Below are 25,912 nucleotides of genomic sequence, written 5' to 3'. Positions count from 1 at the left end.
GAAATTACCCAAAATTTAGCAGCTCAAAACAACAAACATGTATTATCTCCCACAATTTCCCAGGGTCAGCAATCCAGCAGAGGGTTACTTGAGTGCTTCTGGCTCAGGGCCTCTCTCAAGTTTGCAGTCCAGTTGTCAGCCAGGGCTGCTGCATCTGATGGCTTGACTGGGGCTGGGAGATTCCCATGAAACATGGTTCATTCATATGGCTGTTGGAAGAGGCCTCAGTTCCTTGCTGGATTGCCCCAGGAGGCCTCAGTTCCTAGCCATGTGGACTTTTCCATAAGGTGGCTAATGACTAGGTGACTGGCTTCTCCCAAAGGAAGTGATCCAAGAGAGAGAGCAAACAAAGTGGAAGCTGCAATGTGTTTTATGTCCTAGAATCATAGTCACACACCATGTCATAACCCTTATTCTATCAGTTTGCAATGAGTCATTAAGTGCAGCCCACACTCAAGAGGAGGGAATTAAGCTCCACCTCTAGAAAGGAGGAGTATCACAGAATTTACATACATATTAATACCAAAATTCAAATTAGATATTGTTTCAGAATTTTGTAAATCAGCGCTTCTTTTATCTGATTTCTTTTTTTAGTGCTTTATATTTCTCTTTTGGAAAATAATAATTAAAAGTTTGAGAAAGGAGATACAACAATCTTTGTAAGTTTTTCTTGCAAATGCCTTTAATAATAGTGTTCCCTTCAATAAGCTGCAACAAAGTTGAGAACATATAGTAGTGACATCAAATACTGTACTTCTAAGAAGTGAGTGCAATAATAATATCTTTAAAATAATAACTATCTTTGTTTCCCTTTAGAAGTTTCAAATATAGTTTAAGAATGTCAAAAATATTGGTTAAAATACCGATTTCTTACTCAAGATCATATTCAAATATAGTTGCCTAATGAAATTGCTTTTGAATTAGAAAAATGTGAATCTCATACCTCAGGCTGTACACCTAGCTTAGCATCATGATGACAATATTGGTGGGATGCAGTAGGCAGAAATGCTTAACTCCAATCTGGGAACAAGGTTTTCTAAAAACTGGCTGTTCAGTGGCATCCTACCATAAATTTAACGTCTTTCCCTGTGTTTTGGGAATGAGATTTGATACAAGTGACTTGGACACCAAAGTGATTCTAAAAAGCACCGTAAATATGTGCCTCTAAAGTTTTTTTTAAAGCAGCTCCATTGTGTCTTCCATTCACGTTTCTATTCTGTTACTGGTTGGTTATTCCTTTATAAGGTTTTCCGGTTTAGTTTATATTGATGAACAATGTGCTTTTCCACTTCTCTAGAAGTAGTTAATTTAGTTCTATGTGAGGTTAAATGTAACACATCAAATCCTTCTCAAGATAGAATTGCGTTGTCATCAGATTGAACACAGACCAGGAAATCTACAGAGATGCCAGTGAGCAAAAGATCAAGTGGCCTATTTTTAGCCGGTGCTAATTTTTTATGGCGTCCTGGCCCTCTCTCTCAACATGGCTCATAATATTGGCTGTGGCTTTGTTCCAATGTGGGTAGTTCTTGCGAAGGATCCTTTGAATGAATTTTGGTATTTTCTTTACTCTGTCATTTTAAAAAAATTAATCAGAAATGGTTCCCAAGCTGCAATTTGAAAAATGCCAGTTTACAGAATTATGACCAGGTAAATACCCGAGCGCCCATCAGTGCTGTGAGAAACAGAACCTGTGAAGCCACCATGGCCAACTCCATTCCATCCACAAGATGTAACCTCTACCCTGAGCCTCATGTTTACTATTCCCTTGAGTTTCTCTAGAGATTTTGCAATTAGTATATATATCCCCAAACCAAATAGTATTTAGTTTTGCCTGGTTTTGAACTGCCTGTACAGTGAACTTGTACTGCATAGACTCTTCATGACTCAGATTTACAGAGGAGAGTTATCCCTCGTGTGTGAGGCTGTCATTCATCTATTTTTACTGCTGAAGTTTTACGTTTTATGATTATACCACAATTTTTCTATTTTCCTCTGATGCATATTGGGTTATTCCAGTTTTTGCTGTAAACATTACTGAACGTGTCTCCTGGGACACATAGACAAGCAATTCCCCAGAGTGTATGATCAGGAATAGGATTGCTGGATTATATGGGGTGTGTACTTTAACTGTACTAGATAATGCTAACTTGATTTCCAAAGTGCTTGTGCCAATTTAACTTTTACCAGGAATGTAAGAGTTCATGCTGTTAATGTGATTGTTCTGAAAATACAAATCTCAGCTGAAAGGGAGGAATTAAAAGTTGAAAGTGGGGCCAGCCCCCCGTGGCCTGATGACTGACTTTGGCATGTTCTGTTTTGGCAGCCTGGGTAGGGGTCCTGGTACAGACCTACACCACTAGTCTGTCAGTGATCATGCTGTGGTGGTGGCTCCCATAGAAAACAGAGGAAGATTCTTGACAGAAAATTTTTTTATTTTTAATTTTTGCTGAGGAAGATTTGCCCTGAACTAACATCTGTCATCAATCTTCCTCTATTTTGTACATGAGCTGCCACCACAGCATGGCCACTGACAGACTAGTGGTTTAGGTGAGTGCCAGGAACCGAACTCAGGCCACCAAAGCAGAGTGCACCAAACTCAGCCACTAGGCCACCAGGGCTGGCCCAATAAAAACAGAAAAAAGTTGGAAGAAACTGCTTTGGCTGCAGAATCACCTAGGCATTTTTTCAGATTCTATTAATAATTTTATTTATTTCATTCCATGTATGTTAGCATTATACTTTTAGCATATAGGTCCAGATAATTCTTCCTTTCAGCATAACCACATGGTGTTGTTTTATATGTTTGAATTCTTCCATAATAAAAAGAAAAAAAGGAGGCGGGAGAGAGAGAAGGAGAAAAGACAAAAGAAAAGAGGGAACAAGGGAGGAATTGGAAATAGCAAAGAGAGAGGGCATTTCTGAGGAAATCAAAGGATGTAGAGTAATAGAAATTAAGGGAGAGTTATTAGTTATCTATGGCTGTGCCACAAACTACTCCAGAATTTAGTGACTTGAAACAATAAATATCTGTTACCTCAAAGAGAGAATACAAAGACAAGCAAAAGAGAGCAGATAAAGAGAGGACTTTACAAGATGGAATAAGTAATGTGTCGTTGGTATACAGACGAAAATGATTTTGTTAGTCCAAACCCTCCAAGAAGCAGACACCAAGATGGGATTAAACTCAGCAGTATTCTATTGGAAGAAACACCCAGCAGAGAATATGGAGAGGGAGCCAGAAAATGCCGGGAGAGGCAGCAGACTGAGATGCAAGTCTGATCCCAAGTGATGGTCAGAAGGAGAGAGGGTTTGTTGGACTATCCTAGACCACTAGGCAATCTAAGTGGATGGAGCAAGGCCGCAGGGGGTCCTCAGCCACATTCAGCTCTCAGAGGAGCCCCATGTCTCCCAGCAGTAGCCTGCCTTAGTGTCCCTGCTGTGACTAGTCATTCTGGAAACAGCCCATGGGAAGCAGGGCCTCTGTGCAAATGCTGCCATGGATTTCAGAGCCCAGGAGGGGGTCCTTTGTGGCTTTCCTGGGGGATGTGACCTAAAACCTCCTACCTGAGGGATCTGGGCTCGTGGAACTCAAACCCTTCTCAGGCTGGGGGCTGCCCGTGTTCAGTCCAGTTACAGCAGAGGGAGAACCAGGAGGTGCCAAAGTCTATCACTCGGGTTCCACAGGTATTCCTCCTGCCCCAATGTTTGACACAGCCCCACCCTCCTGTGGATCAGGGTCCATTACTTCTCCCTCCAGAAGATGTGACTCCTCTCCTCACCTGCTGGTTGTAAGTGAGCATAAGTGAGGCCATCTTGTTATGATGAATGGCCCCAGCCCCTCCTCTGTGTGACTACTCGCTGCTCTGCACGTACTCTAAACAAATTCACAGGCTCTGCTCATTCATGGCCTCCACTTACACATGTACTCCCTAAGAGCTTCATTAATTAAAACTTTGTTGTGTCCTGCCTGAAGGAAACCCCTTCATTACTGCCCATTTCCCCTATATAACTGCCTCAAGATTCTGTAATCTTTGAAGATGGGTTTTTGAGACATTAGTCATCATCTTCTGATTTGCTGTTGATCTAATCTAATTAAGCTTCCTCTCTCGATCCCTAATTCATTGTGATTAGTTGGCTCAGACTGTGGTGAGCAGAGTGAGCCCATTGCTCAGTATCACTCTGGAGACCCAGATGGGACCCTAGCCTCTGCCCGTGGCTAGTCGACTTGGAGGAAGCAGTTTTGGGATTTTTCCCTGTGGCTGTCTGGTGCCCTTTTCTTTCTCTTTTTTTCCACCTGAGGAATTCCCCTTGTGGCTTCCTCACTTGCCAACCACCTGTAACACTTCAGTGATCCAAAAACCAAGGATTGGATAGTAAACTGATGAACTTGTGTCTGCAGCTAGGTGAGTAATCCAAACTGCACTCCCGGGTACTTTATATTCCTTTTTCCTTGTCTGGGGGCCTTGGTCATGCCAAGATCCATCTGGTTTAGATGCCGTTGTTTAGGAATGAAGGAAAGTACAGACTGCCTATCATATAATCTGGAAGACTAGTCTCCGGTATTTCCATGGTGTGCACGCCTCTATGGTCTGTTCTCGTGAATGTGTGTGCCATTCCACTAGTCTGTGTGCCAGTTCTACCCTGTGTCAGAATCCCACAGCATCCTTCCAGTGCTTGTTACATCATCTGTGGGGACGTGAATTTTGCGAGCTTTACTGTCAAGTGTCAACACGGAATTGTACGCCTCAATGCGGGCACTGGTGTTTGTGTGCTAACCCTTGGGAGGAAGTCATGAACACAGCCTGATCATACTTTCCCCCGCTTTTCTGTCTTGTCCAGTAGCTTCTTTGCTGTCATTGTGTGGAAATTAGGTTTGGACTTAAAGTAAACCAGACTTGGACTTCTTGCAAAATAGAAGATTTAAAAACTTTCTGCCAGGCACCTGACCCCCTACAAACAGTTGGGAAATTAGATCTTTAGCCCACCTTAAACCATTATCTCTGGCCTCTTTGGCTTGTTTTGCACTAGTGCAAAAACTGTGTTTTGGTGGAGTGGGATTTGACTGTGTGCCAGTTTTTCTCCATGGGCACCACTCCATCCATCACCCCCCCATAAAAAAAGGCCCACTAGGGTGCATGCTGGCAAATGGGGCTGGCTTCAGTTATGAGCCCATGACAAAGAAAAGGATCTTTTACTGTAATGTGGCCTGGCCCAAGCATACACTGGGCTCAGGAGAAAAGTGGCCCCCAAATGGATCACTCAATCAGGATACCATCTTGCAGCTAGAATTGTTCTACAAGAAGGAAGGAAAGGAAGATAAAGTCTCCTGTGTTCAAGCCTTTATGCTGCTCCGTCTAGATCAGGGAAGGAGGGACAATGGACCGAGGAGTCCCCGGGCTTCTCCTCCTCCTCCCTCTTTTCTCAGGCCCATTGGTTGCCCGGTGGGAAATGCCTGAAGGATTGCCAGGTCTAAGAGAGGGACTCTCCTTCTCAAACCCACGAAGGGACACACTTCACTCAGGGGGTCCTTCCCAGAGCAGGGCAATTTCCACTGTGACAATATCCCATAGGCATAAAGGGACAAGGGCAACTGGCTGGCTTTGTTTGGATGCACTCTCCTCTCTCTACCTCAGATCTTTTTAACTGAAAAAAAATTTATGTGCCTGAATGCTCTGTTCTCCTCCTGGGAGAAAACCTTCTATGTAAAATGAATGCTCAAGTGACTTTTGCTCCAGGCCAGCTAGAGGTGCAACTGCCACCAGAACAATCATCTTTATGGTTCCAGATGGTCCAGCTAGATGTTCAGACACGCTGCCTGACCCACTGCCACCGGAGATTCTCAAGGAGGTAAGACCAGACATGTGGGCAGAGGGGAAGCCTGGGAAAACAAGGCATGTCCAAGTGATTCATATAGCCTGAAACACTATCTACTAAAACAGGAGGCTCAGAAAAGCATTCAGCCAGTTCTGCAGAAATTCCTGGTGGCAGGATTGATCAGACCTTGCCAGTCTCCACATAATACTCCTAATCTCCCGGTCAAACAAAAAAAAAACAACAACAAAAACAATTCAGAGACATATCGGTTTGTTCAGAACCTTTGTGTCACAAATGAGGTGGTTTAGGACCTACACCCTGTGGTGCCCAGCCCCCAGCCCTTACACATTGCTAACCAACATTCGGGGTGAATTTGGCTGGTTTTCAGTTTTTGACTTAAAAGATGCGTCCTTCTGCATACCGCTCATGGAAGAATCACAACTCTTTCCCTCTGTGTGATGTGACCCAGATAATCAGGTCACTCAACAATATTGTTGGACAGCGCTCCCCCAGGGCTTCAAAAACTCCCGTACACTATTTGGGGAGGCCCCAGCTAAAGATCTGAACCACTTACAATTATAAGAAGGATTACTCTTATAGCACATGGATGATTGCTGATACAGTGCACCATTTGTGAGCATGTCTGGCCAACACAATAAAGACCTTAAATCCTTTGGCTGAATATGGGTACAAGTTCTCACAAAAGAAAGCACAGATCTACAAACGAAAAGTTCCATACTTACAGTTTGCATTATCAAAAGGCAGAGGGAACTGCTGCCAGACCAAAAAAAGGGCTATGGCATGCTGAGCCCTCCCACCAACCGGCAACAGCTGCGAGGATTCTTGGGCATGGCTGGTTTCTGTGGGATTTGGATTCTGACTATGGTCTCATACTAAAATCCCTCTATGAGATTCTAAAAGGGCTAGACTGGGAGCCACCAGAATGGACAAAGGAATGTCAGGTGGCCTTTGATACCATCAACACAAAGTTAATTTCAGCTCCAGCCTTGGGGATTCCTAACTTGGACAAGCCCTTCATCCTGTAAGTACATGGAAGGTAGGAAACAAGCTTGGGGGTTTTAACTCAAAAACTTGGTATGACCCCCCTGCCAGCCAATGGCTTATTTTTCCAAGCAATTGGATCAGACTGTCAAGGGATGCCTCCCGCCCACTGCCACCACCACCTCAGGACAATGGCTGCTACCTGTGACATCTTACAGAAAGCTGAAAATTTTACCCTGGGCGAACCCACCACAGTATACGTGCCACATCAAGTACTCGCACTATTGGAACAAAAAGGAGGATACTGGCTCATTTCAGGATAGATGGGCAAATACCGGGCCATCCTTTTGGACAATTCAAATGTATGGATAAAGGTATCATCTTCCCTAAACCCAGCCACCTTGCTCCCTAATAAGACATCAGAAGCCTCAGAACATGACTGCTTACAAGTTATGGAGACAGTGTATTCTGGCTGACCTAATTTGTTGGACTGCCTGTTGGAAGAACCAGACTTGGAACTCTTCACAGATGGCAGCAGCTTCATGGATCAAAGTGAGAGACATGTAGGGTACACAGTCATAACTTTACAAGAGACTTTAGAGGCAAAGCCCTACTCACAGGGACATCGGCTCAAAAGGTGAAAATAATCACCCTCATGCGGGCTCTACATCTAGCTCAAGGAGAAAAAAAAAGTCGTACTCATGAAGCAATCTGAAAGGAAAGAAAGGGGACTCAACAGCAGGGAAAAAGGAAATCAGACATGGCCCTAAAATCTTGAAACTGCTTGGTGTTATTAATGAGCCTGCTCAGGTAACTATCATACATTGCCATGGCCACCAGAGGGAAAATCTAATGGGTCCCAAACATACATCATAGGGCCTCACTTACCAAGGACTATATAACAGATGACAAAATATTACATAATATGTGCAAAGAACAGCCCCAAGACCACTTCCAGTCCCCCACACCTGGGCACCCAGCATAAAGGAAATTGGCCTGCTGGAGATTGGCAGATAGACTTTATCTAGATGCCCCGGGCAGCTAGGAATTTTAGGTTTTTATTAGCATTTGTGGACACCTTCACCAGGTGGGTAGAAGCTTTTCCCACTCAGATTGAGAAAACATCAGAAGTCACTCACATGCTGCTAAAAGAAATCATCCCTAGGTTTGGTCTGCCTGATGCCTTGCAGAGTGATAACCAGCTTTTGTCTCCCAAATAACCCAACAAGTGTCCAGTACCTTAGGCATCCAATGGATATTACACTCAGCTTGGAGACCTCAATCAACTGGAAAGATGGAGAAAATAAATCACCCCTTAAGAAGACCATTGCCAAATTCTGCCCGGAAACACAACTAACTTGGGATAAGTCACTGCCCCTTGCCTTGCTACAGGTTAGAGCAGCTCCCTGAAGTGGACTTAAATTGAGTTCTTTCAAAATTCTATATGAGAGACCCTTCAGCCATCTTCCCCTGGGACTGAATCTCTGAACATTTTAACGAATGTTATAATTACTAATTATGTTCAATCATTAAGCTCTGTATTAATTTCTGTCCAGGAGTTTGCTTCTCATAGGTCTGCCTATCTGTCTGACATCCTACTACACACCTTCCAATCTGGTGATCATGTCTTGCTGAAAAGTTGGAGAGATGAGGGACCCAAAAACCAGTTGTCACTCAAATGCATGGGCCCCTTTGAGATTCTTCTCACCACTCACTCATCACTAAACTTACCGGCATAAAACCCTGGATACATCAGTCCCGGATCAAGGCAGCCCCCAATTCACAGGAAAGTATCCCACCTGGATTGAGGGGAAAGTGGGTGGCAGAACCCCTTCAAGAGCTAAAATATGTCTTAAAAAGAAAAAACTTTGAACTCGTCTATCTAACCCTTCTTCTTACAGTTCGATATTAATCTTTCTTAAATGCCTATCTGCCATGAACTCCAAATTGATCAAGTCGTTAACACAACAGCTTCCCTTAAGGGACGCCTCTGATGGATTCAAAAGGACAGTAACTCTTTTTCTTGCTATGGTCCCCGTACGACGTCCTGATTCAGCAGGAAGTAGCTCAAGAAAGTACGATGCCCTGTCTCCCCCTTGACCATAAGATTATGGGTTACTACTGATAGGGGTGGGTGGGGATTGTAAGTGAGCCTAAGTGAGGCCATCTTGTGATGCTAAATGGCCCCAGCCCCTCCTCTGTGTGACTACTCACTGCTCTGCACCTACCCCAAACAAATTCACAGGCTCTCTTCATTCATGGCCTCCACTTACATATGTACTCCCCAATAGCTTGACAAATTAAAACTTTGCTCTGTCATGCCTGAAGGAAACCCCTTCATTACTGCCCATTTCCCCTATATAACTGCCTCAAGATTCTGTAATCTTTGAAGATGGGTTTTTGAGACATTAGTCACCATCTTCTGATTGACAGGCTAATCTAATCTAGTTAAACTTCCTTTCGTGATCCCTAACTCGTTGTGATTAATTGGCTCAGATGGTGGTGAGCAGAGTGAGCCCATTGCTCACTATCAATTCTGGAGACCCAGATGGGACCCTAGCCTCTGCCCGTGGCTAGTCGACTTGGAGGAAACTACTTTGAGATTTTTCCCTGTGACCGTCTGGTGGCTTTTGCTTTCTCTTTTTTTCCACCTGGGGAATTCCCCTTGTGGCTTCCTCACTTGACGAATGCCTCTAACGCTTCAGTGATCCGGAAACCAAGGATTGGATGGTAACGTTTTTCTGCTGTGGATGGCATGGCCTTACTCCAGAATCCCAGCTGCCAGCATGCGATTCTTCCACTGGTATTTGCCTTTAGCTCCACACGGCATCTTTTCCACCACTGACACCTCCAACACCATCAGGTCTGATGGACGGTGGCTGATTACACCACAGCCTGGAACTGCTGCAGTGTCCTTTCATGTCCAAGCCCCACTCAGAGCTGGCATCCTTCTACGTCACCCGGAATATGGCCACACAATATACCCAGGTGTGGAATGTGTTGTCAGAACACAAAATAGGCCTACCAGGCAGTGTGCTTCCTTCTTTGCAGTGAGGGATGCAAGATGCCCTGATTGTCTTTGACTTTGGAGGGGACATCCCTGATTGCCCCTAACCACTGGACCTCTAGAACCGAATTGAGGCAGCCGCTCCCTGAGTCTCTGTCAGGTTTATCTTCCACTCTCTGGAGTGCACATGCTTTACCAGGCCTGCAGCATTACTCATCCATCCCAATCAACATGAGGTTGTCAATTAAATGAACTAACGTGATATTCTATGTGATGTCCAGGAGGTCCAGATCTCTTAAAACAATATCATGGAAGAATGGAGAGTTAAAAGAGCTCTGAGGCAAACCATAAATAAATGTTATTGTTCCTTCTGTATGCATGCTAATCATTCCATGTCCACATTTATAACAGAAATAAAAAAGAGCAGACTCACCAAATCTACAGCCACATACCGTGTGCCTGAGGCCTCACTAACCTGCTCTAGCAGTGACATCACATCCAGCACAGCAGCTGCATCAGGACCACTACTTGGTTGAGTCTGAAGTAGCTCATGCATCCTTTAGACCACATCTGGTTCCTACAGGGACAGATTGCTGAATTAACTAGAGATAATAGGCCACACCACAATGGTCCCTGCATCCATCAGGTCTCTAATGGGGGTGCTAACTCCTACAATACCTGCAAAACCTCCACAATGCCTGCCCTTGGGACACAGTATCATTTCTGATTTGACCAAGATGGGGTCAATTTCAGAGGTTTCCTTGGTCTACAGCACAAAGAGAGACCTTATTCCACAGACCAGGGACCCCGTGTGGAGGTTATTTCAACTGTCAAGTATATCCTTTCCAATTATGCAATCAAGGAAGGGGGATGATTGCTGGGTGGGTCTGGGTCTCATTCTGAGCCACACTTTGTCAAGGACTCCGTTTATTACCTGGCCTCTAAATGCCCCACTATAATAGGGGGACATGATTGATGCTGTGGGTATCAATGCAATTTCCAGGCGATATATGAAAAATATATGATGAAATAATACTACCAGTGTTCCTTAGGCCACCTTGCAAGAAGATGAGTAGGAGAGATGGAGATCAGAGAATGGAAAGCATGGAAACTCTGGAAGGGCTGGGTTATTGGCAATTACAAGGTCTAGGGGTACAAGGGAGTGGGGGCCCTGGGAGAGCCGAGTAGGAGGTCATGGAGGAGAGGAGTTCAGGGAGAGGAGAGGTCAGGGAGTGAGAGCATCCTCTCTGCTGTGTGGTTTCTATCACTGCCATAAAAATTACCATAGACCTAGTGGCTTAAACAACACCCGTTTATTATCTCATGGTTACGTAGGTTACAAGTCCAACAGGTTCTCACTGGGCTGAGATCAAGGTGTCGCATGTTGTGTTCCTTACTGGGGAGGCTGGAAGAATCCACTTCCAAGCTGGTTTAGGCTGTTCTCTCAATTCACTTCTTTGCAGATGTAAGGCTGAGGTCTTCATTTCCCTGCTGGCTGTCAGCTGGAGCCACTCTTAGCCCATAGAGGATCTCTTCAGTCCTCCAACATGGGCCCCTACAGCACACCAGTCTTTCTCCCACTTGAGACCTCTCTGATTTCCCCTCTGCCACGTCTCCTCTAGAGCATCACTCTGATTTCAGCCAGAGAAAATTCTCATCTTTTAAGGATTCATGTCATTTGTTTGGGCCCACCCAGATAATCCACAATAATCTCCCTACCAGGATAATCCCTCTATTTTAAGGTCCTTAAACTGAATTTGCTGTTAGTGCCATCAAGTTGGTCTGACTCCTAGCAATCCTGCGTACAGCAGAGCAGAACCCTGCCTGGTCTTTTTGAGCCATCCTCTCACCTTCTGGAACTGTAGTAGACAACGTTCACACTGCTATTCATAGGGTTTTCATTGCAATTCTTGTCAGAAGTGAGTGGCCATGTCCTTCTTCTTAGTCTGTCTTAGTCTAGAAGCTCCACTGAAACCTGTCTATCATGGGTGACCCTGCTGGTATTTGAAATACTGGTGGCATAGCTCTAAGCATCACAGCAACATGCAACTGCCATTGTGTGACAACAGACAGACAGGTACTGTGGTTCCCTGACTGTGCAATGAACCTGGGCTATCACGGAGAGCACCGAATCTTAACCACTAGACCACCAGGGCTGTCTTAGCCTTAATTACATTGCCAAAATCCCTTTTGAGATGTAAGGCAACCTATTCATAAATTCCAAGGATTAGGGCATGGGCATCTTTGGGGACCACTATTCAGCTTACCACATCTCATGCTGAAACCACCAAGGATCAAGGCAATAGCACTGCTGGAGACAGTGACAGTGAGCCAGGCCCGAAGAGTGGAGGAATGAGGGGCATGGTCTGGAAGTCCATAGGGAACACATACAGTGAGGGGATTGGGGGCGCTGATCTGATGACAGAAGATTCACATCTGAAGATTTTTGGAAAAAGGGAGGAACACAGGTCTGAGAGCAGCAATGAGGAGCAAGGGCCCCACTCATCTCCAGGTCCAGGGATACAAGGTCTGTGGGAGAGGAAACACCTCGTGGGAGAGGACTCCAGAGGGAACCATGTCCTCAGGGAGACCCAGGTTTCTGTCAGAGCTGAGATGTGAAGGGAACATCGTGAGAGAGGTCTTTGGAGATTTTGCTGATCATGGGCTGAGAACTGCAGGGGGCGCGGTAGATAGGTTTCAGGAGTTGGTGAGGGGGTGTGAGAGGAGACAGAAGAGGGGTGTACAGAGCCTTGTGGAGGTGAGAGTGAAGGATATTTGGGGGACCAGGAGTGACTGACACAAACAGAGGAAAGGACATAGTGATATTAGTCCTGGTGGATTCAAGGCAGATAATGAGGGTGAGTCTGTGAGAGATGAAGGTGAGGAGGAGCAGCGGTTTGGGGCTCTCACTTGGACTCTGTCAAAGGAGATAAGGAGGCTGGGGGTGATTGGGTCTTGGTTTTAGTCTGTGACCATTTCTCTACCCCCTGATTATGGGATGGAGCGCCTGAAGGAGAGGAGGGGTCTAGAGGATGTGCATATGTTCACTCTTCACCCTGAGGGAGGCGAGTGTGCTCACACCTGGTCTCAGGTCTGCCTGACACCTGCTGTTGGAGATGTGACTTCTGGGCCACCCTGTGTGACCCCCTGATTATGGGATGGAGCGCCTGAAGGAGAGCAAGGGCCTATAGGATGTGCATATGTTCACTCTTCCCACCCTGAGGGAGGCGAGTGTGCTCACACCTGGTCTCAGGTCTGCCTGACACCTGCTGTTGGAGATGTGACTTCTGGGCCACCACGTGTGACCCCTGGCACAGGGATCCCTCTTCTGTCCTACTAGGGGGGACAGAAAGCCTAGGGCAGCTGTGCTCCTAGTCTCAATAGTCCCAATGTGCATGTCCACACTATGGAATATTATGTAGACACTGAGATGTTCCCAAGTAAGAGATGATTTTATTCACAAAACTGAGAAATAGGCAGCAGGAGAAAATCTTTCCACTTTCCAGTTTCCTGGAGTGTTGACATCAAGGGGCTGGGAGAGAGGGTGCAAGAAGAAGGAAACCTCAGAGACGGCACAGGCAACACTGAGCTCTCCTCTTCTCCAAATGAAAGACACTCGGAGGAAAATTAAAAGAATTTTATATTATTTTGACATTGTAGAGTATTAGGGAAATATAGTTATTTTCTTCAGTGTAATAACATAGTTTGAATAAAAAGGTTATTTTTAGTAGATGAATATCGAACTCTTTAGGTATAAGAGTCATGATGTTGCGGGTGATTTTCAAGTATTTTGGCAAAAATTATAGCCATATTATTTATTACATACATAAAGAAAATACAGGAAAATATTAAGATGATTAAAACTAGAATGATCATTGTACTATTCTTTCAAACTTGAAGTATGTTTGAAATTTTTTACAATAATTTGGATAAAATTTTTAAAATAACAATGTATAATGACATGAAAAACGCTCACAATATAACACGGAATGAAAATTCGGCTTCAAGAGTGTGCGTGTGTGAGAATTGTGTCCGTGTGTGCCAATGTGTGTATGTGTGTTCTGTGTATGAATATGTCAGTGTGTCTGACAATGTCTTTGCATTGGTGTCCGGCAGTGTGTGTCTGTGAGTGTGTCAGTCTACGTGTGCATTCACACATTCATTCACTCAATCATTCAACGAATTTTTTTTTTTTAGGAAGATTAGCCCTGAGCCAACATCTGCTGCCAATCCTGCTCTTTTTTTGCAGAGGAAGACTGGCCCTGAGCTAACATCCATGCCCATCTTCCTCTACTGTATATGTGGGACGCCTACCACAGCATGGCTTGCCAAGCGGTGCCATGACCGCACCTGGGATCCGAATCGGTGAACCCCGGGCCACAGAAGCTGAACGTGCACACTTAACCACTGCACCACCAGGCTGGCCCCACAAATATTGTTAAAATCAACAACCAGGCACTTCTAGGGCAGTGGAAACACAGCGGTGAACAGTCAAACCCCCATCGTTGTCCTCATGAAGCTCATATTCTAGAGGACGGACAGACGATAAACAATTAAATGAGCACATGTAAAAACGTGTGATAGTGAACAGGGTGTGAACAAAGGCAAAGTGGGGCAGGGGTGGAGGGAGGCTGAAGGTGCCACGTGCAGGGGGGTGCAGGGAGGGCCTCTCAGTGAGGACGTTTGGAGAGAATGTCAGGGAGGGAAGAGCTGCCTGAAAAGGCAGGGGAACAGCAGTGAAGGCTCTGAGTGTGAACACCCTGGGCATGCTGGAGGAGCACACAGTGAAGGGCCTGCATGTTGGTCTGATGCCGGCCCTGATATCATTTCCCCTACATTAAATCCAGCATATATGGGATTAAAACCAAAGCACTCCTTCCCTGCTTAGTCCCGGGATCCTTGGCTCCAGAATCCACTATCTGCCATGGAGACAAACAGCCAAGGTCGCCCACCTGGATTCCTTATCATCTCCTCCTCCTCCCTGGGAGCAGTTCCCAAGGCCTAATGCAGGCCTGTGGGCACTGACTCCTCCCGCCTGTCTACAAGCAGCCACATTCCTCACAACCTTTAAGACCCCTCAACTCCTCTCTTTTGGGAAGATGAGATAAAACAAGACAAATTTGAGAGCTCACTCTCGTCTCCCGGCTCATGTCACCGGAAATAAAAGCCCTTTCCTTGCCATAAGCCTGGCGTTTCAGTTTTCCTTTGGCCCCTCTTGTGTGGTGGGTAAAGAACCTGTGTTTGTGGGTGGTAACAGGCCCATCACACGGCCTCATCTGTGTAAACTGGGCGTTAACTGGAAAGCGACCTGCAAATGAAAGAGATTCTTAGTGTAACATATTTTGAAAAGATCATTCGAGACATTCCAAAGGGTTTAAGGTGGGAAATTTTCCTCCCTCCGCAGGCCCCCCTCAGGTCCCCTGCCAGAGATGAGCATGATACCAATTCCTCGTGTATCCTCCTGAGAAAAATTTATACAAATATTGTTATTGTTGCTACATCAAGGAGGAGTACTGAAAAGAAATAGAGTAGAAGAAAATGTTTCTACTTTTCAGTTTCCCGGGTGTTGTCCTCAAGGGGCTGGGAAAGGGGTCACAGGGAGGAGATGGAAACTTCAGAGCCAGTACAGGGCTCCTGAGCTCTCTTCTCCTTCAGTCCCTGTCCATCCCTGACCTTGACACCTGTGGAGTCCAGGGCTACTCAGAAGCTTCTTCCCCTCATTAAGGCCCAGCCTTGAGGTCATCCATTTCTGACCAACTTACAGCCCAGACCCTCCCAGGCAGGTCAGTCACAATCTGAGAGCAGAGCAGTGGCGTCCCCATGTGGCCACAGTGCAGAGGACAGAAGACCCAGCTCCCTTTTCTCCTGCTCAGCCAGGACCTCTGCAGGGTCTCCTTGGGCCCCCAGGAGCAGGACAGAGCTCTGCACACAACAGGGTGCCCCTGTCCCGTGTCAGGTTCAGGCTGTGACGTGTTTCTCAAAATCCACACTGACATAGATGTTCCTCCCCATTGAGTCACTGTAGACTCTGCCTCAGGGCACAGGGAGGTCTCCAGGCCATAACAGCTGGTTCCCAGGTCCAGAATGGACCCCCAAAACAAACTGGGTGCCCTCAGTCTCCCAGCATGGGACCCAGGACTCCTGAGTCCTTATCACTTGTTCCTGCCGCTGCCTCTGGGGCTGGATCAATCCAGTGAGTCTCACAATATGGGATGGGGGTGGGGGAGAGAAGCCCCCAGGGCGTTAGGTCTAAGGAGAGGATGTTCCAGGGGAAGTGAGGACAGGGCAGAAATAATGACATCAGAGGGGTAGAGGTTACAAGGAGGGGAGAAGAAGGAGCCAGGGACGGGAGGGGCGTGGGAAGGATTGGCCTAGGGGACACCTGTGGGCTTGTGTTTGGAGAGGGTTTTCTGAGTACTGGACCATAGAGAGCAAAGGGCAAGTGCCTGTGCTGCCCTTGTAGGGACCAGCCCTGATCCCAAATTCCCAGAATTTCCAGGTTCTCACTCCCTGGGCTAGGACATCACAGCCATGTCTGAAGCCAGCCCAAAGCAGCCAGTGGTTCCAGCCTTCAGTGGTCCCTTCCTCCTCTTTGAGAACCAGGCCAAGGGGCCCCTGAGGATCAGCTGATGAACATGTGGTGGGGCTACAAGGATCTCAGCAAAAGGACCCAGGCAACCAACTACCCATCTCCAGTAGTGTCCAATACACCTTCTACAGCTGGCTGCCCAAGGACTCTGGGGATCCCATCCCTTTCCTCTCTGGTGACACCAGCACCCAGATCCTCAAACTGGACTCCTCTCGCCCTGCTCTCTGCTGCCCCAAGTCCTGAACTTAGGAGCTCTGCAGCCCCAGCCCTAAATCTCATTTCTACCCCGAATACTTACCCAGGAATTTGGGGGTGCTATAGACTGAATGAGTCCCCCTAAAAATTTATATGTTGAAACTTAATCCCTAATGTCATGGTGTTTGGAGATGGGGCCATTGGGAGGTGATTAGATCATGAATGGAGCCCTCAGGAGTAGCATTAGCATCCTTATAAAAGAGAGCCCACAGTCCCTTTCACCATGCAAGGACACAGTGAGAAGACGACCATCTATGTACCAAGAAGAGGGTTCTCACCAGACACCCTTCTGCTAGCACCTTGATCTTGGTCTTCTCAGCCTCCAGAACTGTGAGAAATAATCTTCTGTTGTTTATAAGCTACTCAACTTATGGCATTCTGTTATAGCAGCCTGACAACATGGGCTCCACAAGCCAGGGGAGGATGTCCCAGAGCGCCACATGCCACAGCTAAGCCACAGCTGCCATCCGGGCAGCAGTCACTCATGACCCCGCAACCTAGACAGACCCCTTTCCTGGCCCAAGAGACATCTGGAGCAGTTGGTGGCCAGGCACCTCCCATCTGCTGTGCTAATGTGGCAAGACATGCGTTTGGGGCAGTGTTGAGAACTGTGTTGTCCAGGGGTTCCAGAAACCAAGACCAATTGGTAGGATCCAAACACACACACATCACAGGGGGAGCCCTGTTATGGGCTGAGTTGTATCCCCCAAAAAATCTACATTGAAGCCCTAACTCCAAATGTGATTGTATTTAGAGATAAGCCTTTAGGGAGAGAATTAAGGTTAAATGAGGTCATAAGAGTGGGGCCCTGTCTGACAGGACTGGTGGTTATGAAAAAAGACACCAGAGATCTCTCTCTGCACTCACAGAGGAAAGGCCATGTGAGGACACAGTGAGAAGACAGCCATCCACAAGTCAGGAGGGAGCCCTCATCAGAAATCAAATTTCCTGGCACTTTGACCTTGGATTTCTATCCTCCAGCACTGTGAGAAAACACACTTCTCCTGTTTCAGCTCCCCAGTCTGTGGTATTTTGTTACAGCAGCCAGAGCAGAGGAAGACAACCTCCAAACCAACACCATAAACTCTCCCTTTCAGTCTCAGACTCAGCTCTAAGGAACGTGGTCCCAGCATTTACTCCTTCACTCACAAATATTCCATGAGCACCTCTGTAGCAGGCATTGTTCCAGGCCTGGGGATCATTTAATCACAACAGACAAAATAGCTGCTCTCCGGAGGCTTACAGTCTGACAGGACAGACAGACAATAAACGAATACATCACAATAGTAATAAATTATATGGGATGCGTTCCCATTATCTATTGCTGGGTAAGGAACAGTCCTAAAATACATAACAACCTTTTTGTTCTCTCTCATTCTGTGGGTTGACAGGGCTGAGTTGGTCAGCTCTTCTGCTCCATGTGACATGGGCTGGGACCACAGTCATCTGGAGGTACGACGGATCTAGAACATTCATGAGGGCTCCATCATGGGGCTGCAGGTGATGCTGGCTGTTGGCTGGGAGCTCACTGGGGCTGTTAACAGGAAGACCTAGGTTCTCCTCCACCTGCTTCTCCATGTGGCTTAGCTGTTCCCAGCTCAGCACCTGGGTTCTGGGAGGGAGTGTTTCAAGTGGACCAGTCAGAAACCACAAGGCTTCTTACGTCAGAACCTCAGAACTCAAGCAATGTCACCATTCCATGTTCTAGTCGTGAAAGCTGGTCATTGATTCAAGAAGAAGGGAGTTAGGCCCCACCTCTAGATAAGAGATGGCGAGATCACATTGCAAAGGAACATGTGGAATAGGGGATAATGCTGAGGCCATCCTTAGAAAAAGAAAACTTCATCGTGTGTTAGAAAGTGATACAAGAGAGAGAGAAAAAAAAAAAAAACAATGCAAAGTCGACAGTCAATGCAAGGTGATGGGAGAGGTGGCACTTTTCAATGATGTGGTCAGGACAGGCCTCATTGAGATGACACTTGTGCAGACTTGAAGCAGGTGAGGAACTGAGCCACGCAGACATTTGAAGGAAGAACATTCCTGGATCACCTTCTGCAAGTACCCGGGGCTCTGCACGGAGCAGGCCCTACAACTACAGTGGGAGTGGAAGTGCACACACTGTGGAAAGACTCCTGGCACAGAAGTGGGCTTCCCCCCTCTCTGCCTGGGCTTTCAGAAGTCCTGGGGCTGGGGGAGGGAGGAGGCGCTGCTGTGGAGGAAGACTAGGAGAAGAGGGAGGAAGCGAAGGTGGAGCCCAACCTCACTCCATCTCTCCAGCATCCAGGGTCCCCCAAGGTCGTGGTGACTGACAAGGAGGACCCTGAGGGCAATCACACTGTGAGAGGCTGAGCATTTAACTCTTTCCCTGCCAACACCATGCTGACCTGGCTGCAGGAAGGGAAGGAGCTGATTGGGGCCTCAGGACTCATGGGGACCTGACACAGGGGAGACAAAACACACAAGGGCTGGGCACTGGTGGGGTCTTCGCTGGAGAGGAGCCAAGATACACCTGCCTGGTGGATGACCTGGGCCTGAAGGACCCCTGATGTGACCTGGGGTAAGATGTTCTCAGAGGACAGGGGTGAGGGTGGGGGTGAATCTCATCCAGGTCCTGCCCATGCTCTCTGCCCCTGTACCCAATGCTTCCCTCCTAAATGGAGATGTTGGCAATGTCCTCAGTCCACCTCTGATCACTCACATCTCATCCTCATGCAGAAGTCCTTCTTATTCTAACCTCCGTCATTCCTGCTGTTCCTTCTCCCACAGCCCCAGGCTCTGACCTCTCCCTCTCCTCCTCTGCCCTCCTGTGGTAGGAATGGCTCACTTCCCACTAAGGGGCAGCTCTAGTGGAGAGGCTGGGCTCTAGGTGAGGCTGAAGGCAGGAAGGGCTCCTGGGCCAGGGGTGGGGGAGGCGGTTGGGCACAGCCAGAGGAGAAGCTGAAGAACTGGGGGAGGCAACGAAGGAAGAAGTTTCCACATCATCATTTTTCTCTCTTAGTCCCAGGGAGCCATCCTTCCCCCAGGCCCAGCGACATGGAAGCAGCAGCAGGAAGAGGAAAATATTCCACATGAAAGAAAAATACAAGAGATTTCTCCATATGCTTTTTTTTGTCTTCTTGCCTATTCTAGTCAATTTTGTAAGACTAAAGTTCTTCTTTTAGGAAAGTCACCAAATATTAAGAAATTAAATTATTCAAGTCTAAGCCCTGAAGACTGAAAAAACAGAAGCTTTAACAAAGAGAGGCATGTGTGGAGAACTGGCCATAGTGCGTTGGGTCCTAAAGGCTGCACTGAACAAACTCGAACGTGGTGCTGAAGTGAGAGCCTCCTATTTGCCTGTGTGAGCTTGGACGGCTCTAGAACCTCTGTGTCCTCTTTAGAAAGTGAAATGAGCACCCACTGTCCAGATCTTAGTCTCTAAATATCATTCTCCAATAAAAGGAACCAGGGATCCTTAGATAAACAGCTGATCCTAGAGCTGAGACAGAAACAACACAAGATGAGCCTGGAACATCTTGTAAAGACAGAAGAGAAGTTCAACTCCCCCCAAAATGGTTCATGTCAAAGGGACACAGGAGCCAACATGAAAGAGCTCCTTGGGAACAAAGCTGGAACACTTTGAGCAGCAAAATACCAGTAGTCTTGGATTATGACCAAAAATATAAAATTAATATCAAGTTCATACTGAAATAGATAAGTGATTGAAAATTTTTAAATGAGGGACAAGGGACAAATCTTCCTTACAGAAGAATTCCAAGTAATGTCTTTCATGAACATAGATGCAAGAGAATCCCCCTGTCAGGAGGTGGAGCTTACCTTCTCTCCCCTTGAAAGTGGGCTGGACATGGTGACTCACTTTTCAAGAATAGAATATGGAGAGGGAAAAGTTACAGAAACTTGGCAGACATAATTTAATCAGAGATAAATGTCATGTTGACATCATGCTCCCCCTGACATGAGGTGATGAGAAGAGCAGTTCACTTCTATGGTGTTCTTCCCCCAAACCCATAACCCCAGTCTAATGGTGAGAAAACATCAGACAAACCCAAACTGAGTGACAGTCTACAAATTATCTCCCCAATAATCGTCAAAACTTTCAAGGTCATGAAAACAGATAAAGACTACATAACTCAACAGATCAGAAGAGACTAAGAAGACATGATAACTTAATGCATATTAGGCTACCCTGGATTGGATCCTGGAACAAAAAAAAGGACAATAGTGGAAAAATTGGTAAAATCCAAATAAATTCTATAGTTTAGTTAATAGTATTACACCAATGTTAATTTCTTACTTTCTTAGTCTTGACATGGTTTTGTAAGATATTAACATGAAGGGAAGCTGGGTGAAGGGTATATGGGAAATCTGTGTTGTAGCTTTACAACTCTTCTGCAAACTAATATTATTCAAAAAATAATTTTAAAAACTGAAATGAAATAGACAATCCAAATAGATCTAGATCTGTACAAGAAATTGAATCAATAATTAATAACATTCCAAAACACCAGGCCCTGATAGGTTCCCTGGTGAATTCTACCAAACATTTAGGGAAGAAATTATAACAATTCTCGACAATCTCTTTCAGAAGACAGATGCAGAAGGAACACTTCCTAACTCGTTCGATGAGGCCAATATTAACCTAATACCAAACTCAGACAAAGACATTGAGTAAAAAGAAAACTATGGACCAATATCTCATGAACATAGATGCAAAAATCCACAACAAAATATTAGCAAATGTAACTCACAATGTATAAAAACAACTATATGCCATAACAAAGTGGGGTTTCTCCCAAGTATACAAAGCTAGTTCAACATTGGAAAATCAATGAGTGTAATCCATCACATCAACAAGCTAAAAAGAAAAATTTACATGACTATCTCAATAGATGCCGAGAAAGCATTTGACAAAATCAAACACTCACACATGATAAAAACTCTTAGCAAACTAGGAATAGAGAGGGAACTTCCTCAATCTGATAAAAAAAAATGTCTACAAAACACCCACAGCTAACATCATACTAGATAGTGAGAAGTGAGAGCCAGAGGCTTTCCTGCCAAGATCAGGAACAAGGCAAGAATGTCCCCTCTCACCACTCCTTTTCAACATCAGACTGGAAGTCCTAGCTAATACAGGACCAAAAATTTTTTCAAAAAGGCAATAAAAGGTATACAGAGGGGGAAGGAAGAAATAAAACTTTCTCTGTTGGCAGACGACATGATTGTCTATGTAGAAAATCCAAAGAATCAACAACAACAACAACTAACTCCTGGAACAACAACTAACAAGCAATTACAGCAAAATGCAGGACACAAGGTTGATATGCAAAAGTCGATCACTTTCCTATAGATCAGCAATGAACAACTGGAAGCTGAAACTAAAAACACAATACTATTTACAGTAGCACACAAAAAATTAAATACTTTGGTGTAAGTCTATCAAAATTTGTACAAGATCTATATCAGGAAAATTACCAAACTTTGATGAAAGAAATCAATGAACTAAATAAATAGACAAATATTCCATGTTCATGGCTAGGAAAATTCAATCTTGTCAAGATGTTAGTTCTTCCCAACTTGATCTATAGATTCAACAGAATCCAAATTAAAATCCCGGAAAGTTATTTTAGATACTGACAGCTGATATTGTCAATACCCCAGCAAGGATATTGATGAACTCATTGTAAAGTTTATATGGAGAGGCCAAAGAGCCAGAGTAGCCAGCACACCATGAGACAGCAGAGTCAGAGGACTCACACAGCCTGACTTCAAGACTAACAGTAAAGCTACAGTAATCAACACAGTGTGGTATTGGTGAAAGATGAAGTCATGCCCTCAGGTAAGCAGCACCAAGGGTGGGGGTGGAGGTCGTGAGGGGCATGTGGGGGTTATTTGTACTGTGAGGGGATCCCTTCAAACTTATCCTGCATCACAGGCATGCAGATACCACCCTCCTACACTCCTGGAGTTTGTTGCCTAGTTCCAACTCTCAGCTGCCCAACCCAACCCCACTCCAGGCCTCAGGGCTGCCTCTCCCCACACGCTTCCCTTCCTGCACAGTCCATGAAGAGTTCCCATCTAAGAGGTCATTGTTTCTTGGGGTTGGGGGGGGGGGGGGCACAGCCAATCTTTTCTTTCCCATAACCCTATATACATGTCCAAGGCCAGTCATAGCCCCTGGGCCAGTGATCGCTGTCCCCCAGAGGCCTTTACCTAAGACAGGAAGCTAGCTGGGCTGCACAGTACAGATGACCTTAAATAGGGTCCAAAAATGGGAGAGGCATAATTCCTGACGTCCAGAGAGCCTCAGACCTCTGCCTGTGGTAATGTTCCGTCCCCAATGTCCCCCTCACCCTGGGTCCTCAGCCCCACCCCCTCAGCTGAGCTGGCCCAAGCTGAGGAGTTGCTGGAGCAGCAGGTGGAGCTGTCCCAGGCCCTACTGGAAGGGCAGCAAGGGGCCTGGGAAGCCCACACCCTGGTGCTCAAGACCCAGAAGCTGAAGAAACAGATGAGGAGACACAGAGAGAGCCTGGGAGGAGATGCCTAAGCTTTCCACCAGTTCCCACTTCACCCTTCAATAATGGAAATATTACGCACCAGCCCCATGAGCTCTTCAATCAGAAACATCCCAGCCTCTTCCAGGCCACTCAGAAAAATGGAAGACACCTCTACAAATGGTCAGAAATTGGAAAGTAGTAGGGAGCCATGGTCTCTGCAGTCTTTTTAGTCACATCCCCCACTTTGACCCCTCCCACTGACCTCTGCCCCACAGCAGGGCACACAGTCCTTACAGGAATATACCCTGGATTATACCCGAAAACAACATCACCCCAAATCCAATAAAAAGATGGAGCGTTTACAGACATCACAGATGCATGTGTTTTTTAGTTTTGTTGAAAAAAAGTTCTGACAAATCAGGAAATGGACGTTTAGGAGTGGTGGTGACGCAAAGGAGGGAAGCCATGAGGTGGGGGTTGGGGGTTGTCAGGGGTAGGTGGCAGTAGTGTCTCGTTTGCTCCTACCCATGGTTTCATCTCCTGAAGAAGGACAGCTGCCACATTCCAGAATGGGTGGGTAAGTCCTCTACCATATCTGTTCAACTGAACAGAAAACACGGCATGGTTAGGAAAAGCCACAGAGAAGAAAAAGTGACGTTGGCAGAGACACACGCACCCATACATGCAGTTGTTTATGTGGTGTGTGGGTTCAGAGGATAGACTTGAAGGTGGGAAAAAGAAATGTGACAAGAAAAGAAAGAGACCTAATATAGAGGTCAACTTACATCCCAACAGGGCATCAAGACCAGGGGGTCATGAACCTGTCAACTGTCCACTATGCAGGAGAGGCTTTGCTAAGTAATAGGATTTATAACAAACACACAAAAGAACAAGGGGAATCTAAAGAGCTGGGGAGGCCAGTTTCACGAGATCAATACTCACTGTAGGAGGAGATGTCTATCTCATCAGGCAGCTCACTAGTATTGACCTCAAAGCGATCCTGCACATCATTGAGGATCTTGTCATCATTCTCATCTGACACAAATGTGATGACCAAGCCTTCGGGGCCAAACTGGCCTGCTGTGGCCACCTGGAAGGACACAGAGGATAGAACTGGAAGACGTCCAAAAAGGGAAGACACCCAATGGGAGGGATGAAGATGGAGGGTTGCAAAGATGCAGAAAATAGATGGTTGGGGGAGGACAATGGGGTGTTCTTCTTGGTGTGGGGCTTACCCGATGCAGGTGGGTGTCAGAATCCTCAGGCTGTCACAGTCAAAGGCAATGTTCACCTGCTCCATGTCCTTGCCTCGGCTGAATAGGTTGGTAGGCACAAGAATTCATCATTGAGAATCTTTAAACTGGTGATACCGAGAAAGCCTTCAGGAGAAAGGAAATTGGAAAAATGTTGAAAGTCCCTTCTCTCCAGGGCCTCTTTTCCTCCCAAGGACACAAAACATCTTCCCCATCTCTGGCTCACCTCTCCTCCTGGGGCATCCCTCGGTGGATGGTAATGGCTGAGAAGTTCTGCTCCCCCAGGCACTGGGCCAGGGCAATGCAATGCTGCACAGACTTGACAAGATCACCATGTGTGTGTGTGGGTGGGTGGGTGCGTGGGTGGGTGGGTGGGAGTTTCTGTGTGTGAGTAAGAAGGGGGATGTATGTTCATGGGTGTATGAGAGAGATTATGGGCGAGAGAGTTTTCAGTGATTACACTTTTCGAAAGGAATTCCTCTTAGTCTCCATCACATATTTCCTCTTCTGCTCTAAATATAACTTAGCTTCTCTCTCTTGGCTCTGAGTTTCCCTCGGCAGACATGTTACAGAGAAGATGCAGAGAACAGTAATCGAAATTACCAGATATGTTGGGAGACAAGGATGAGGACACCTCTCAAAGAAGTGGTAAAAATTAGAACTAAAGTCTAGAAAGACCATGACCAATATCCCTGCTCATCAAAATACCAAACATAAGCAACCTATCCTATTCCAGAAAGTCATTTTTAGTGACGATAAACCACACAACAGGTAAAGTGATGGAAGGCTTTTCCTCAGTCAGTAACACAAGAACAAACAAACAACTTTAAGGACCTAACAGCCCCAAGATATTTTGAGACTTTTACAAACTTATTAAACCCCTCAAGAGTTTTCATATTTTGAGGTTTATTTATTGAAGTTCTTATTTATTGAGTACCTGTTGGTGCCAGCCATGGAACAGAAAAGCAGTTTCCACTTTGTTCATGCTCAGCCCCCACAAAGACCTTTGTATTCTCATCTAAAAGAGTTACATGTAAGAGAATTTCTCCACCATTCTCTCTCAAATCACATACATGGTTTTCTCAATAAAAGGGTACTTAATATAGGTTTCTCCTACAGTTGGAGATATGTTCATCCCGCTACTGGACCTTGAACAACTGACCTCATTGAACTCAAGGACATCCAGAAGGTCAAAGAGCTTCTGGTTCTTCTCCTGATCCTTCTGTTTCACGTAGCACTGCTGCAACCCATGCAGCCTCAGCTTCGTCTCATCATCCATGATCTCCATTGGCTGGGGGAGGTGGGGGGAGGAAGTGGGTGGGGAACGGGAGGAGGGCTGAGTGGGGGCATGTAACTTTGGTGGGGTGGAGGAAGTTGATCTCCAATACACCCCATGGGGGGAGATGGGGGAAGAGAAAAGATTGAACACCACTCCCCACCCCCCAAAATACCTACATTTTTATGTGGTCTCTTCCACATTAGATGTAACTTC

At 46.1% G+C, this 25,912-nt stretch overlaps 1 pseudogene; it reads right to left on the bottom strand.

The window, feature by feature from the left end:
- Positions 1-25,708, bottom strand: part of LOC124227046 (spliceosome RNA helicase DDX39B-like) — a 28,667-nt pseudogene extending 2,959 nt beyond the window's left edge.
- Between the last annotated feature and the right edge of the window lie 204 nt (positions 25,709-25,912).

The sequence above is a fragment of the Equus quagga genome, chromosome 15, assembly GCF_021613505.1.
Source record: "Equus quagga isolate Etosha38 chromosome 15, UCLA_HA_Equagga_1.0, whole genome shotgun sequence".
NCBI classification, from domain to species: Eukaryota; Metazoa; Chordata; class Mammalia; order Perissodactyla; family Equidae; genus Equus; species Equus quagga.
The sequence above is the reverse complement of the archived record's forward strand: the minus strand, read 5'-3'. Positions and strand labels throughout refer to the sequence as shown.